The sequence below is a fragment of the Diadema antillarum genome, unplaced genomic scaffold (genome assembly GCF_040938485.1).
Source record: "Diadema antillarum isolate AM-2024a unplaced genomic scaffold, OU_Dant_1.0 seq00001265_RagTag, whole genome shotgun sequence".
In the NCBI taxonomy this organism is placed as follows: Eukaryota; Metazoa; Echinodermata; class Echinoidea; order Diadematoida; family Diadematidae; genus Diadema; species Diadema antillarum.
In genome coordinates this window covers 714,906-729,521 of record NW_027272047.1, presented here as the reverse complement: position 1 = coordinate 729,521, position 14,616 = coordinate 714,906, and positions in this window count along the sequence as shown.

Here is a 14,616-nt window from a genome sequence, read left to right as displayed (position 1 = left end):
GTAACAAATACCACAAAACAGATTTCTCAGGTATACACGTGAACTCGAGATCAGGCCCAGTGTATGCTATATAAATTGATACATATTGATTGACCAACTAGGAGAGCGCATCACATTTTTTTTTTTTTTTTTTGTGAAAGCGTGTGCGGGTATGCGGGTGTGCGAAGGTACGTTTTTGAAATCAACGAAATTAGATCTCAGCTTATTAAAGAAGTGCAAAATTCTGAAAAGATTTAAAATCGTTCTGGAATGAACAATATTCTTGAACACAAACATGATGAAAATAGGTACAAATAATAATTGCAACGTTTTTAATAGACCTTTGGAACAGTACAACGTTATAAATCTAGTTGGCAGATAGATGTTTAGTAACATTCTTTAATAGTATCATAATAATATCATTCATTAAGAGTATGAAGAGCAACCTAATAGTTATTATCTGTTGATTTTAAAATGTCATGTATCTGATTTTCTGTGAAAGATTCTTTTTGTGTATCTTTCCGAAACGTAATGGCACAAGCTGCCGTACATTGCTCTTATATTGCAAGAAAAACGAAGAAGAAGAAGAGAGGTTTCCTGGAACACCATGATGTGTATGGGGTTCTTGAAAGGTCTGGGCTGTTGTTTAGGTGCATGCCCCGCGAAAGAAGAGAGTTTGAGGAGGGAAATGACATAGGGAGAGTATTATGGAAGGTAAATATTATAGTGAAAACCAAGGAGCTGGAAGGGGCTGTAACACTGCAGAACCATCGATGTTAGATTTAAGACCATGGGTGTTAATTCTAACACCGATCAAGTGTCAGTAGAAGACCGCACCTATATACAGGTGTAGAAAGTATGTTGTGATGGTGGAAAAAAAAAGTGTACCTGACACTTCGTGGTGTTAATTTACAGTGTAGCTAGTGATATTTTTGACACTGCGCTGTTGTTAATTCAACAATAACGCCGCATGGTGTTGATTTCATATTGCTGGTGTTAATGTCAATGGTATAACACCCGACCTGTGTCAATCGGAAACCATACCAACCGGTGTTACTGTGGTGTAAATGTGTTCACACCCTTTCAAAAAGAAATTCAAGGCTAAGTACTTTATCGGAAAGTTCTTGATCTCCTTGTTGAAAAGTTCAACATCAAGAAGAAGAACCAAGTAACTAAGTAACTAAGTGCCTATTTCAAAAAAACAAAAACACAATAATATTTTATATCATGAAGTGACACCTGGAGGTGTTAATCTAACACCTCAAATGAGCGCCCGAAATTTTACACCAGCTCGGACTTTTTGCTGTGCACCATTCATAAAAATCGTACCGGAGAGCTTTCATTGAATGTAAAAGTCTAGACAATGCTTATACATTGTAATAAGTGACACATCGGAATAAAACATTTCTATCTTGTTTCTTCACATTGCTGATTTTGAACTCTTGCTTATTTTTTGTACTGGTGACGTGTGATGGCTTTTGTAAGTAGTTCTTTGCAAAACCTCTAGCCTCGTAGCATTCATCAGGGTTATAGACTTTCGATAACCTTAACTCTATGATGGCTAAAATGGACGCTCCAAGTAAAGATTACATCAGCTTTCAGAAGTACTGAAATGTCATTTCAAAGTTTCTCTGAACCCATGTCACAACGCATTTTTTTTTAATGGCTACCCGAGTTTGTTAAAAAAAAAAGTTTGTTCCGAACATAAATTATTATTTAATGTCTTGTATTAAAATACTTTTCTTTGGAAAAAAGAAACCGATCATTCCATATGTCATTGTAAAGTTTACCTTTACAAATAAATACATCCATAACTTAATTAACTTTGTATGGTGCACTTCGTTATAACAAACACGGCTGTAACAGAAATATCGCTTACAACGGAGTAAAATCAAGGTCCTACAAATATAATCTTTGTAAATTTATACATTTTATTTATTCGGTTGTAACGAAATATCGATAAACAGTAGAAGACTTCCGGTGCCGATCATTCGTCATAACGAGAGACGCCTGTATGAGCTTGCAAACAGAATATCGACTCTCCCAATTTCGATTTAGAATTTACATTCTATTGTCGCATTACTTTCAAAACGCCTCACAAGACTTACTTGATTTTGTTCATACTTAATAATCTTTCTCAGGGAAATTGAGATTTCAGTCTGAAAGCTTGTACATTTTTTTTTCTTGGTTTTTTCTGTTATTGCTAAAAGTCAGAAGGCTGAATTATAATTCATTTTAATTTAGCTTTTAATTTATTTATTTATTCATTTTTATATGTCTTTATCATTATTACGATCATTACTGTTTTTATACTGCTACTACCACTACTATCAATAATAACAATTATACTTATTGTTGTTAATAATTATGTATTGTTATTTAATAGATGTATAGTATAGTAGTAGTACGTTTATAATTATCATTATTATAATTATTATCATCATTGTTGTTATTATTGGCAATAACTCCACATAGTTATGACTTAAATGCTTCGGATCTTTTGCCCAACAGACGAACGCAAATCGTCGATAAACACGTAGCCATAGAGGCCTACATGCAAAAATTAAATACATTATGCCATTATAAAGCTGATATGCTGCTAGATAGTCGACGTCAAACGTGTCTTTCACAATCATGGCGATTGTAATGTAATCTTTATCAAGCATTAATGAAACATTAAATGATACGAATGCTTACTCCTCAACAATGTGATTGTTTTACGCATGCTTTATTTCACTCCTTGATGGATGGAAAAAAAAAAACTTAATTGACTGTAAATTAAATAAAGCGGCATTATAGAAAGCAAATCATTACATAACTTTGACTGTATAACATACGATTTCCCGGTTAACTTGAAACTCTTGCCAACTTAATTCGTAAAATGATCATTCGAATTTAACGACACATTTTTTTCCGTGACTAACGGTCATTCAATTTAACACAAACGGCAATCAATCTTGCGTTAGAGGACGCAGGTTCGTTTTGTTTCAAAAGTGTTAATAGGAAATCAATTTCGTCTTCGAGCACTCAATTTCTGTTTGAGCGATCAAAATTGTTAACAGCAACTCAATTTCATTAATATGCAGAGGAATTTGAAACTTCTTCAATGAAAAAAAGAAGTCACTGCTGGTTAGCTTGTTTGAAGCATTCGAATTCGATTTTAGGAAGTCGATTTTCTAATTTACGCATTCAAATTAGAATTGCTGTGTACAATGTATCCACGTGCAGAACACGACAGACCCTTTGATATAACGTGCATACACATGCAAAGGAACATAACTTCGATATATTGTGTATCCTTTTCCAATCTCTTGCTCTTTATTTCTATTCATTTTCTTCTTTTTCCGTATTTCCTCTCAACTTTTATGCAATTTGTGACTATTTTCCCCTTTTCTTCCGGTTTTCTCTTTTATTCTCATATTTGTTTTCTTTATTTTCATTTTATTCTTTTTGCATGTCTTCTGTAAATGTTTTTGGTAAATATTCTGTGATATTTCACTTTTAGGGGCATAATAGACGTTTTATCATCATAGTTAGCTGTGTGGTGTTTGACACCAACTCTGTCCGGCATTTCAAGATAGTTCTGTTGTTGTCTTCAAAAGCCTCGATTTTTCTGTATCGGTTGTCATTAGTTGTGTGTCAGTAAAGACTTATGGATAATGGTCAGCCATGTTTTTATTTTCTGTCTATCTTGTCAGTTATTCAGTTCAGTACACCATCTTGCCTATAAAATCGTCAAATTTGTATAAAATGGAATGAATACAGAACACATAACACACGAAAGCATTGCAACTTATTGACAAATGAGAACATCTCGACGGAAGAATTTCATGTATTGAAGGCGAAAGCATATTGTATAGCCTTTATTCAGTGGAAAGTGCGAACGTATAATCAAATTCAAATGCACATGTATGTAATAGACCTACTTAACAAGTATTCAATTAATCCGTTCTTAATGACGAACAATATTATTCAAATATATTACGCAATAAATTTGAAGAATACATGTATAGTTAGTGCACATAAACAGCCGATGAACGGGGGAATAGAAGCATGAATGCCCTTATGAAACAAAAACTTCACTCGCATAACTGAGCTTAGATTTCCCACATTTTACAGCAAAAGAAGGAAAATGTTTCATGTGGCAAATTTGCAAAATATTACCAAGGCCAAGTATTTACCTGAACTGGAATTTTCCAATCCCCTCCCCATTTTGACCTTTTACTTGAAATATACAAACGTCACATTCATAAGTTAAGTGGAGCTATTTCAAATAAATTTATGCCTGCTCAATTTGAATGACCGAAAGAACTTAGACGTTATAGGCATGGACAAATATGAATGACTATTGACGATTAACGTAATGTGTTCCTCATACAAAATGCTCATAGTGTCCAATAATTGATTGATATAGATTCAACTTTGATTGCCGAGTTGTTGATTTTGAGCGCCAAAAAACTAAATCAAAACGCTGATTTTCTTCTTTTTTTTTCATCCCGATAGCATATCGGACGAATGTGATTGCTCGAAGCTTTAAATTAATTAGAGAAAGCTTTAAATCAACAGGTAAATCTTATAAAATATGACTACTCTCGTGAATCAAAGCTTAAACCTCGGCCAAACATGAAATTAATCACAATGCATCCCCCATGACCCCAGATCACCAGTTATGTCTGCTACACATGCATGATGATATATATATATATATATATATATATATAATTTTTTTTTTCTGTGTCGGGCAAAGAAAATAGGCGGGTCTATGCGTGCGTCGAAAATTTGATACAACAAATATCACTTTTGGACTCAAAAGTGCCTAAATTGTCTTATTTCTCATGTCTCCGTCTATATATTGGTACCAACACGCGGACTACAAACATCATATTCATTATACAGTGTAACATTTACAAAGCATATCGTTCTATACTTTTTCACACCGTGTTGTTTCTTGCAGGGATAGTTCATTTCCCAAATATTAGTGATATATTATACATACTAAACATTAATAACCCACAACCAATGATCCAGTAAAATACTTTGGACTAAAACGAATTGATTTCTGCCTGTAATATGCGGTTCGAACCATTTGCATTCCGTTCCTTTTAACCATATATATATATATATATATATATATTGTGACGAACTCGCCTTCTCGTCGTGAATTAAGTGAGTGTATTTGACTGTCTGTACAAATGTCTCCGCGAGCCGTGTCAGGATGGCCGAGTAGGCGGGGTTCGTTTTGTTGCAGTTTACAACGATCCCTTTAAATTATTAAAACTACTAGTCTGTATGCTACCATGTATTATGTTGTGTCAGAAGCAGCTCACCAACACAAGCGGCACACATACTAAGTTCAGCATCACTTAAAGTATGTCACTCCCAAGCGTCACTTGTAGAGGATGTTAAATTGGTATACTTATTTTGTTACCAACTTTTTGCTACCAACTCTTGCTGCCAAGTTCTGCTACCAAGTTTTGTTACCAACTTTTGCTACCAACTCAGTCACGCTAACGTGGAACACCTCTCACAACCATATGGTGGCACAGGTATCGTTGATGGCACGGGGTAAAGTGCAGTATCGCACCGTTACCAACTTCCTCAGGCGACGACTGGAACTTGGATTGGGCACAGGGCATATGCGACAAGTCACATTACCACTATTCCCGAATTCCAACGGCGACGACTGGAACTTGGACTGGGCATGGACTATGCGACAAGTCACATTACCACTATACCCGTAATCCGACGGCGACGGCTGGAACTTCTCAGGAACGGTGCTCCAGCTCAAGAACATGTACCACCACTCTGCACACCGCTGCTTGGTGATAGAACTCTCAAGAAGACACAGTGGAGTCATCAGTTCAGGAGCACATGTACAGTTTAATACACATAGAAGTGAACATGATCAACACATTTGAATTTACCATGTACGGGCTACTTGTTGCGGACTATGCCACACAACGGCCACTTTATATGCCTCTCCTCCTATCGCGGAATGAGGAGGCAATCCCGCACGACCGAAAGGGAGATGGAAAATACCCGCAGTAGTCGTTCAAATTATTTACACTGTTGACGTGGTTTCAAAATTCGTACAATGATTATACGTTTTAACAGTATCTCTTGTACATGGTTACTATAATTCCGCATGTATCATCGGTCTAAACCGGAGTTGGTATTGAAATAATCCAAACTTGCCCATGACAAACAAGTAACCACATATTTAATAATAAATGTTAAAACTCATAAAAAATGCACTACCACATTTTATAAAATGGGTTCAAGAATGTAGCCAATAGGAAGCGCTGAAATGAGACACACCTCCTTCCTTTACTTCAGTACAACTGCACTGCCTGTAATCCTATGGTAGATTGCCGATCGTCTGTGCGCGCGGCGGCTCCTTTGATGAATTGCATGCATACGCGTACGCGCTGTCAATCCTGTAAACAACTTCTAGTTCGGGCTGCCGGCCGGCCGGCCTGTCTTCCCTTGTGCGTAACATATTATGTGGCGTACGTACATGTACGTATTTTATATACGTACACTTTGTACAGTACAGTAGACCAAGCGTTATGGGACCGGACGCGTACATGGAGTCACTTTGAAGAGCAAATCCAACGATTTAGCAAGTTAATTCTCACGCCGTTTTCAGAGTATGTTGTCTAGTAAGCTTATATGAGGAGTCTATATCAAGTCTTTAAGGTAAAAGGTGCATATTCTATGTAAAATAAGTAAGTTTTCATGCGGGTGTCCGGAAACCCAACCCCCCATTATACTTATACTGTATGTGCGGGACTTCCGCGAGTGCGACGTGCGTAAAAGTTTGGGACGAACATCTTCGGACGTCTTGACCCACAAAGGTACGTGAAAAACGCTGAAAAATGATGTTAGTTTTCGAATTTTCGACCCATTTTATAAAACAAATGATGCACAGGATTATTTCGTGGCGTTAGTGTAGGGGTTCGCCTCGTGCATGTTTCACAATTGTAAATACCCTCGAGTGCACTACGCCTACACTAACGCACTCTATCCTGTGCATCATTTGTATAACAGCATTTACCAAACGTTCCAATAGTGCCCCCTTTCTATGCTTTTTGTTTTAAAGACACTACAGACACTATCGATCATAACAAATAATAATCGAACAGTTAAATTGAATCGGTTCCACCGAATTTCGTTACAATATATATATATATATATATATATATATATATATATGGGTGAGAATTTTGAACGATGTACAATTGCCAATTTTCGTACCTTATGACATTCTTTCCCTTAGAACACGCCAGGGTGATCTAAGAAACCAGATTTTTTCATGTCATCTCAAAGATTGGTAAATTTCCTTTCAGGAAATATATGGTTTGGTTGACTTTTGCCTGATATTTTTCATTTCACAAGGACTTAAAGCGTAAAAATACGGTAAAAACGCTATTTTCACAATAATTTTTGTTTTTCAAACTAATGATGTGCATTTTTAATGGTACGTGGCATCTAATATCTGACCATGTTCTGGATCTGACATATCATGGGTATGTACCACAAAATTATAAGAACTTTATGAGCACGTATAAAATTACAGAGAACAATTAAAATATCAAAGTCCTAAACAGACGAACGTCCGTGGTGCTTTTATTTCTATCGCTGCTGCAAATTCTACTTTGTTGTCCCAACTGTAACGTATACGAAAATTTGGTGTTCCACCTAATGAACATATCCTGCAAAAATTGTACGTCTGCTGGCTGTTCATGGGACGTAATATTCTTTTATGCAAAATTATACTCAGTTTTCGTCACGGACGTGCTTCCGCTATTTTCTAATAAAGATCGTAGCCCATGAAACGTTATTGACGATATTGTTCTGAGTCGTAATCAACTAAGATCTAGCAACATGATAATATGTTTGTTTTGAGTTTCTGTCCATCCTTTGTCAAATAGGAACCGAAATTATATTTTTAGACGAACCTCCAAGAAAAAAAGAACGTCCGTGATGATTAAAACGTTTTCGAGTGGGACACCATCTTGCTTCGATGGCGAAGGTGCATTTTACCTTTGGCTCTCTAGCCTAGGAGATGCATGCCATTTTTGGAGCAGACTGAGGTTCGTCCGCAGTTTTTGGACCATGCAATTCACCAAAAACCAAGCATATAATTAATATTTTCTCTGAAAATTCACCTCCTGAACCCCCTCTGAGCAATACATATGTTGTAAGGATGTCAAATTTCTTATAATTTGCATTGACAATACCTTTTCAAATTTTTGAAAGAGTTAGGAAGGCTAGGTACTCTCTGCCGATTAGTTATCCGTCCTGGAACATGACCCTAGTAGTAGAACGAACGTCCGTGATAATTCCAGAGAACGTCCGTGACGTATGCAATCCCTCCGATAGGGATAACTTGTCCCGAAAGTGTTCTGTATTCTTTAAAACTTTTGGCTCGAATAGCGACAAATAAAGTTTTACAAAGTAGAAAATGAGTTTAGAGCAGTACTTTCAGAATTTTTAAGGCGTTATGTGATCATGATGAACAAACAATTGAAAATTTACTCACAATTTTACGCTTGTTTTCCCTCTAATTATACAAAAAACAGCTAAACACTGAAAACAAAGTGATAGGAAAATGGAATTTTGCGTAATCTATAATTTCTGTGCGTTTAAATTTCTTTCCAATGAGGTTCTGGCGACAATTTGTACTGTTACAGGTTCTGAAAGTTTCGCTCACGGACGTTCTGTCCGAGAAAGGAAATTTCTGACAATTACAAATATATCACTGCACATAAGATTAATGTTAGTTGAAAATATTACCAAATCACCGAGCCGCTCATACCCGAAAGTGAATAGCGTTCAGCACTCAATTTACCTGTAATAACAAACGGAAAACGTTGTTTTCACGGATGTTCGTTGGTTGAATAAGTCAGTGGATTACATAGTAGGAGAAAGAGGATCAGTGCCACTTTTTAGTGACAGGTGCTCTAAGTGTTTATCTTTTGAGTATGGTAGCTGCCGTCTCAAACAGAACACATCCAGTTTTGGTCTCCATAACGGACGTTCGCTGTAATTGTCATGATATTAAATGCGTTAATTCATTCTTATTTTTCTCTTCATGACGATTTTTCTCTCATTCCCTCAATAGCCTGAACATGCTGCGACCAAATAGAAAACAAAAAAAAAAAAAAACAAAACAAAACAAACCAAAACAAATCCGAAAAGTGCTACGCAATCACATTCACGATAATGACGGAAGAAGTCTGTAATGAGCATGTGTTGAATAAGAAACGGAAAAGTTTCAAAAGGACGTGGAAGCAGTTGAATGAAAATGACTGAGAAACAGAGAAGGGAATCGAGCTCCAACACACAGAGAAAAGAATTGCCAGTGCACTCCCGTTATACCAAATTCTTCTGGAGAAGTTTTTGTTTGTTTGTTTATGTTTTTTATTCTTCGAAATGCCGTCACAAACGAACAAAAATCATGCAGTATACAATTATTGATTGATGAAAACACACAAATCCTCCGCTTATCATCACATGATGTTGTTTTATACTCATCAATGAAAAGCAATATTCATTTGTAATTTTTTCCAAGATTTTTTTTTTTTCATTTTACATTTAAGAGACAGAGAGATCGTCAATTTGTTTGTGCATTTGTGCTTACTTTGAAAACACATGTTAAAAAAAGTAATGATTAAGAATAGGTTTATGGTTGCACTTTGATACGTTCGCTCTTCCAAAGATTCGTTACTCCGATGTCCAAAGGTTTGTTATTCCAAAATGAAAAACAAAAATTGTAGTTAATTCAGGAGGTTTGTCATCAGAAATGTTCTTCGAAAAATAGATATTAAGGATCATTGTTTTTAGGTCCGTTCTTCTAAAAGTGGAATGGGCCTAATATTCGTTTAGGTGAAAACGGTTATTATGAGGTTTTGAAATTGGAGGATTTTAGTTGTTAACTTGTTTCTCCACATTTGGATAAGCGAACATAATTTTTCATGTTCCAATTAATGAGCCTTTCGGTTAACCTTCTGAGATTCCTATCATTTACCGAATAAAAAAGCTTCATAATTATACGAACTCTACCAATTTTTGTATTGACAAACTGTACTAATATCGAGCCTCCGAAATGACGCGCTACAAAAGGTTTGTTATAACAAACCATATTGTATAATATCGAAGTCTCAAACATCCATCCAAGTTATATGGACTTATTATGGACTTGTTATGACGAAACTTCGCAGTATCGAACCAATTATCAGTTCTGACTAATATAATAACACAAATTCTCCTCGATAACAGTGTGTAGCACAAGGAGCAAACACAGAGGGATTTCTTCCTAACGTATTCGTTTGCCCTCCCCAGTTAAACTTCGTATTTCTATAACGGAGCACATTTCTGTTGTTTTTCTATATTAATTCTTTGTTATAATTTTAGATGTGACCATGTTCGTTATATAACAAGCAAATTTTGCATTGTAGACTTTATAATTATAACAACTTTAGGACCTAAATATTTACTTCATGAAAACGAAATTTTGATAAATATATTCGTTCTCAAGGATGGACTACGTCACTGAGGTTACACGTACGTTTGTACGTTCATTTACGAGAGATGGAAAAATTGTTTTCTTTGATTCCCCAGTATGAGAAGATAAACAAGCTTATATAATTGAGAATTGGTAATATCTATTCAGGATTTTGCAGAGGAGTTTGTTCTCGACATAAAATTGCTGTTTGTTGAGAGTAGAATGCGTTTCCAATTCAAGAGAGCTGCATTGTTCAATATCTTGTTTGTTCCGAACGTCCGTGAGCAACATGCGAACCTCCGTGATGAAAACTATGCTATGTTTGTTGGGTTATAGAGACTGCCCAGATGAGATACATCTTAAAAAGGTATATTATTATTTGGGAGTGAGGATTAAAGTATGGAATAGTGAAATAAGAGGTGAAAATATTGAGTTTCTGTAAAATGCGCGTAAAGTTAAGAAAGTGTTTAGCGGAAGAGCAATATTTCCACAGAAATGACGAATTTAGTTAAATCATCAGTAGTCTACCATTACGAACAGGTTAAGAGTACAAGCTTAATATTCTGCAATCACGTACACATCTCCCTTAAGATATTTCGTTAGGATTTTGAACTGAATCAGATCTTTGGAAACTATGTTAAATGGTATTCAAATGTATGTGCAGTACTATTCCTCACGGACGTTCGCTGCTCAGGACATGGTAAACTTCAGCGGTGAATAAAAACTTGTTCCTCTGGGAAAATCCTAGTATAATTGGGTTCATATTAAAGCTTGGGTTATACTCTTTCAGGTAAGATGAATGATTTGGAGAATTTCCAACTTTTTAAATTTTGCCTTGTTTTGGCTCAATTGTACATCGTTCAAAATTCTGACCCATATATATACATATACATATAATATATAATTATATATTTATAATTTATTTAAAAACATTCTCCTCAACACTTCATCATGACACCTTACATCCAAATATCTATAACGAATGCACAGGCTGTCATAAAATGCTGAGATTTATCAGGAATGCAACATTTGGCATAGAGCGTTAAAGTAAAAAAAAAAAAAGAAACGAGAAAGATGGATCACTTAAAAGAGACAGTACAGTATTGGTGGAGATGAAAATTGGGCTTTTAACTTTTTGCGAGATACCAAGAAAACACTTATGATAAAGTACAGAGCATACCATATCAAAAGGAATTCAAAGTTTATTTGATGAAAATCGGTTTTGGAATGACTGAAACATCCAAAAACAAAGTAAAACAAAGCGATCGTAATAAAGTGTGGGTCCCACACTTTATAAGAATCATTCTTTTTTGGACATCTCAGCCATTTTAAAACCAATTTTTATCAAATAAACGTTGAATTTCTCGTAGAATTACATGCTCCTTCATATTTCATAAGAGGTTTCTCGTTATCTCATCAAAAAAAGTTAGAAACTTGAAATTAGGTCTCAACCAAAACTGTACGATCCCTTTAAAGCATAATTGATGTTCAATGCAAAAACATTGGTGTTAGATTTAACATGGATGTTAAATCTAACACCGATCAAATTAATGTCAATTGAGGACAATACCCACAGATGTAGGGAGTATGTTGTAATGGTGTTCACCAGTCCTCGCCCTCTGTGGTGTTAATTTCACACTGTAGCTGGTGATATTTTTGACACTGCGCTGGCGTTAATTCAACAATAACACCGCATGGTGTTGATTTGATATTGCTGGTGTTAATGTCAGTGGTATTACACCCGCCTAGCTTCAATAGGAGATCACACCAACTGATCAGCGTTATTTTGGTGTAAATGTGTTCTCACCTTAAAACAAAAAACAAAAAATCAAGTACTTTATCAGAATGTTCCTTGTTGAAGTTTAAAATCAACAGGAAGAACAGTACCTAAAAAACTACACTTGTATTCAAAAACCAATTTCATATTTTGAAGTGGCACGACGGGGTCTTAATCTAACACAACAACTGAGCACCCCGAAATCAAAATGAGCTCGGTGTTTCATAACAGCGGACTTTTTGCAGTTTACAACTGTTTGTGGGTTCCTTTTTCTAACATGTCTCAGATCTTACCTTGAGCATAATGCTTGTGGATCTGTAACTCATTGGTTATCTTTTATCACCACTTTCATTAATTACAATTATTTTGGCAGATATGGAATTTGTTGGTCTACTAACCGTCTTAAGGGAACAATTACAACATTGAACTTTGAATTAATGCTTATACGACACCTTTTGTTCAATTTTAAGTGGTAATGGGTGCATCTCGTCAAGACCAGATGTGTGTCATTCAGCAATATTGTTCAATTCTTTTGATGTAAGTTCCTTGCAAATATCACCAGAGGAAATAAGTGTCTTCAGCTATATACATGTAGATCTACACCTTTACATGTCACATCGGACGTTACGAAATATTCGACATGCACAATTAGTAGCCCCTGAATGCAAAATCAACAATTATGCAAATATACACTGAAATATGCTAATGGCTTGAAACCACTATTGTTAGGACAAAATACATAGAATAAAATGGCATCTGATTCTAGTGATGATTTGTATAGATACAGAATTATACATGATCAACAAAATTGATAAGCACACTAATAAACTAACAAAACTAACAAAGAAACTAACGCAATCGAGCACATGTATTCCCCGATCCCGTCACCCATACCCCATCTGGATTACTTTTTAGGCCAGAATGCTGTATAATATGGCAACTGTCGCCGGATACAATAAAATCCGAAGAGAAATGAGGCTAGTATATCTAGCACATACAAGGAATATGACATGTCATTCTATAAAAGTTTGAACAATGAGAGCGCTGGGAATGAAAACCTTTGTTACCTAGAATAACTCCCCCTAAACCTCGATAGCAAGTTTGAATAAAATCCGATAAGAAATGTGGCTTATACAGCATATACAAGAAATTTGACATGGCCTCCATGTCGGAACACCGAGGGCGCAGTCACCACAAGCTGTTGTGTCCTTCATGTAGAATGACCACCCATACCCCTCTTTAGCAAGTCTGAGTAAAATCCATTGAGTAACGATCAAGCTATTGCCTCAATAAGCATGCATTTTTGCAAATTTTGACATGATCAGGGTGACCTTTGATCCTGTAAAAGGTGGAACAGTGAGGGCAGCATTATCAATAGGTGTATGTGTATAGATTTGACTATACATTTACATACCAAATTTGGAAAAAAAATCGGTCAAGAAACAAGGCCAGCGTCGCACACACAAGCAGACCCTGTTAAAGTTACCTTTTCTTGTTTTACAGACACTCAAACTCTCCCGCTTTCGACGGGAGATCTCCCATTTTTGCAAAATCTCCCGTTCTCCCTCTTGAGATTTGATTTATCCCGCTTGAAATGATTTCTTACTTAGTGTCATCGTGTGTCGAAGAATCAGCCTTAGATAGCGTGAGAAACCCTAGAGCTGGACCCCCGGCAACAAGGAACTTTGCGCACATCAAGTTGGAGTTTCCCATTTGCTAGGGGTGTAGGTGAGAGAATCTCCAGATCAGAAGGTGCTGGGGGTTGGAGTCCCTGTGTATAAAGACGGAACAAGCGAGGACGCCACCACCAAAAACAATATAGGCATCTTCGTCTTACCATAATACACCTTCATGCCAAATTTGAAGATGATCGAAGAAGAACTGCAGCCAGTAGAGCGCTCACAAGAAAATCTATGCGGCGGACGCGGAGGACGCGGCGCAACGAGGCCAAATCCATAGTATCCTCCGAACTCTGTTCGGAGGATACAACTAGATTCCTCCACTTTCGGAATGTACAATTTACCTTTTATTGTCAATTTAGGCGTCAAGTTTGTTAACGCAGTCTGTTTAAACAATCGAGTGATTCTATTAATCTTTATAACGAAGACCCGACTCTATCGTCATCAACGTTTGTAGAAAAAAATCCTAGTTTTGCTTGATAAGTGCTTGCGAGATAATGTCTTAGAGTCCCAAGAACATCAGCACGTCCTTATTCACATGTTTCAGGTATTAAACGATACATTCGGCAACTTTTAACATGTGATAATAAATTGATCAGTGAGAAATCGCCCAACTTACAAGACAGTCACAAATCATTCACAAATAACGAGTATTTTAGCATAGTTGGACT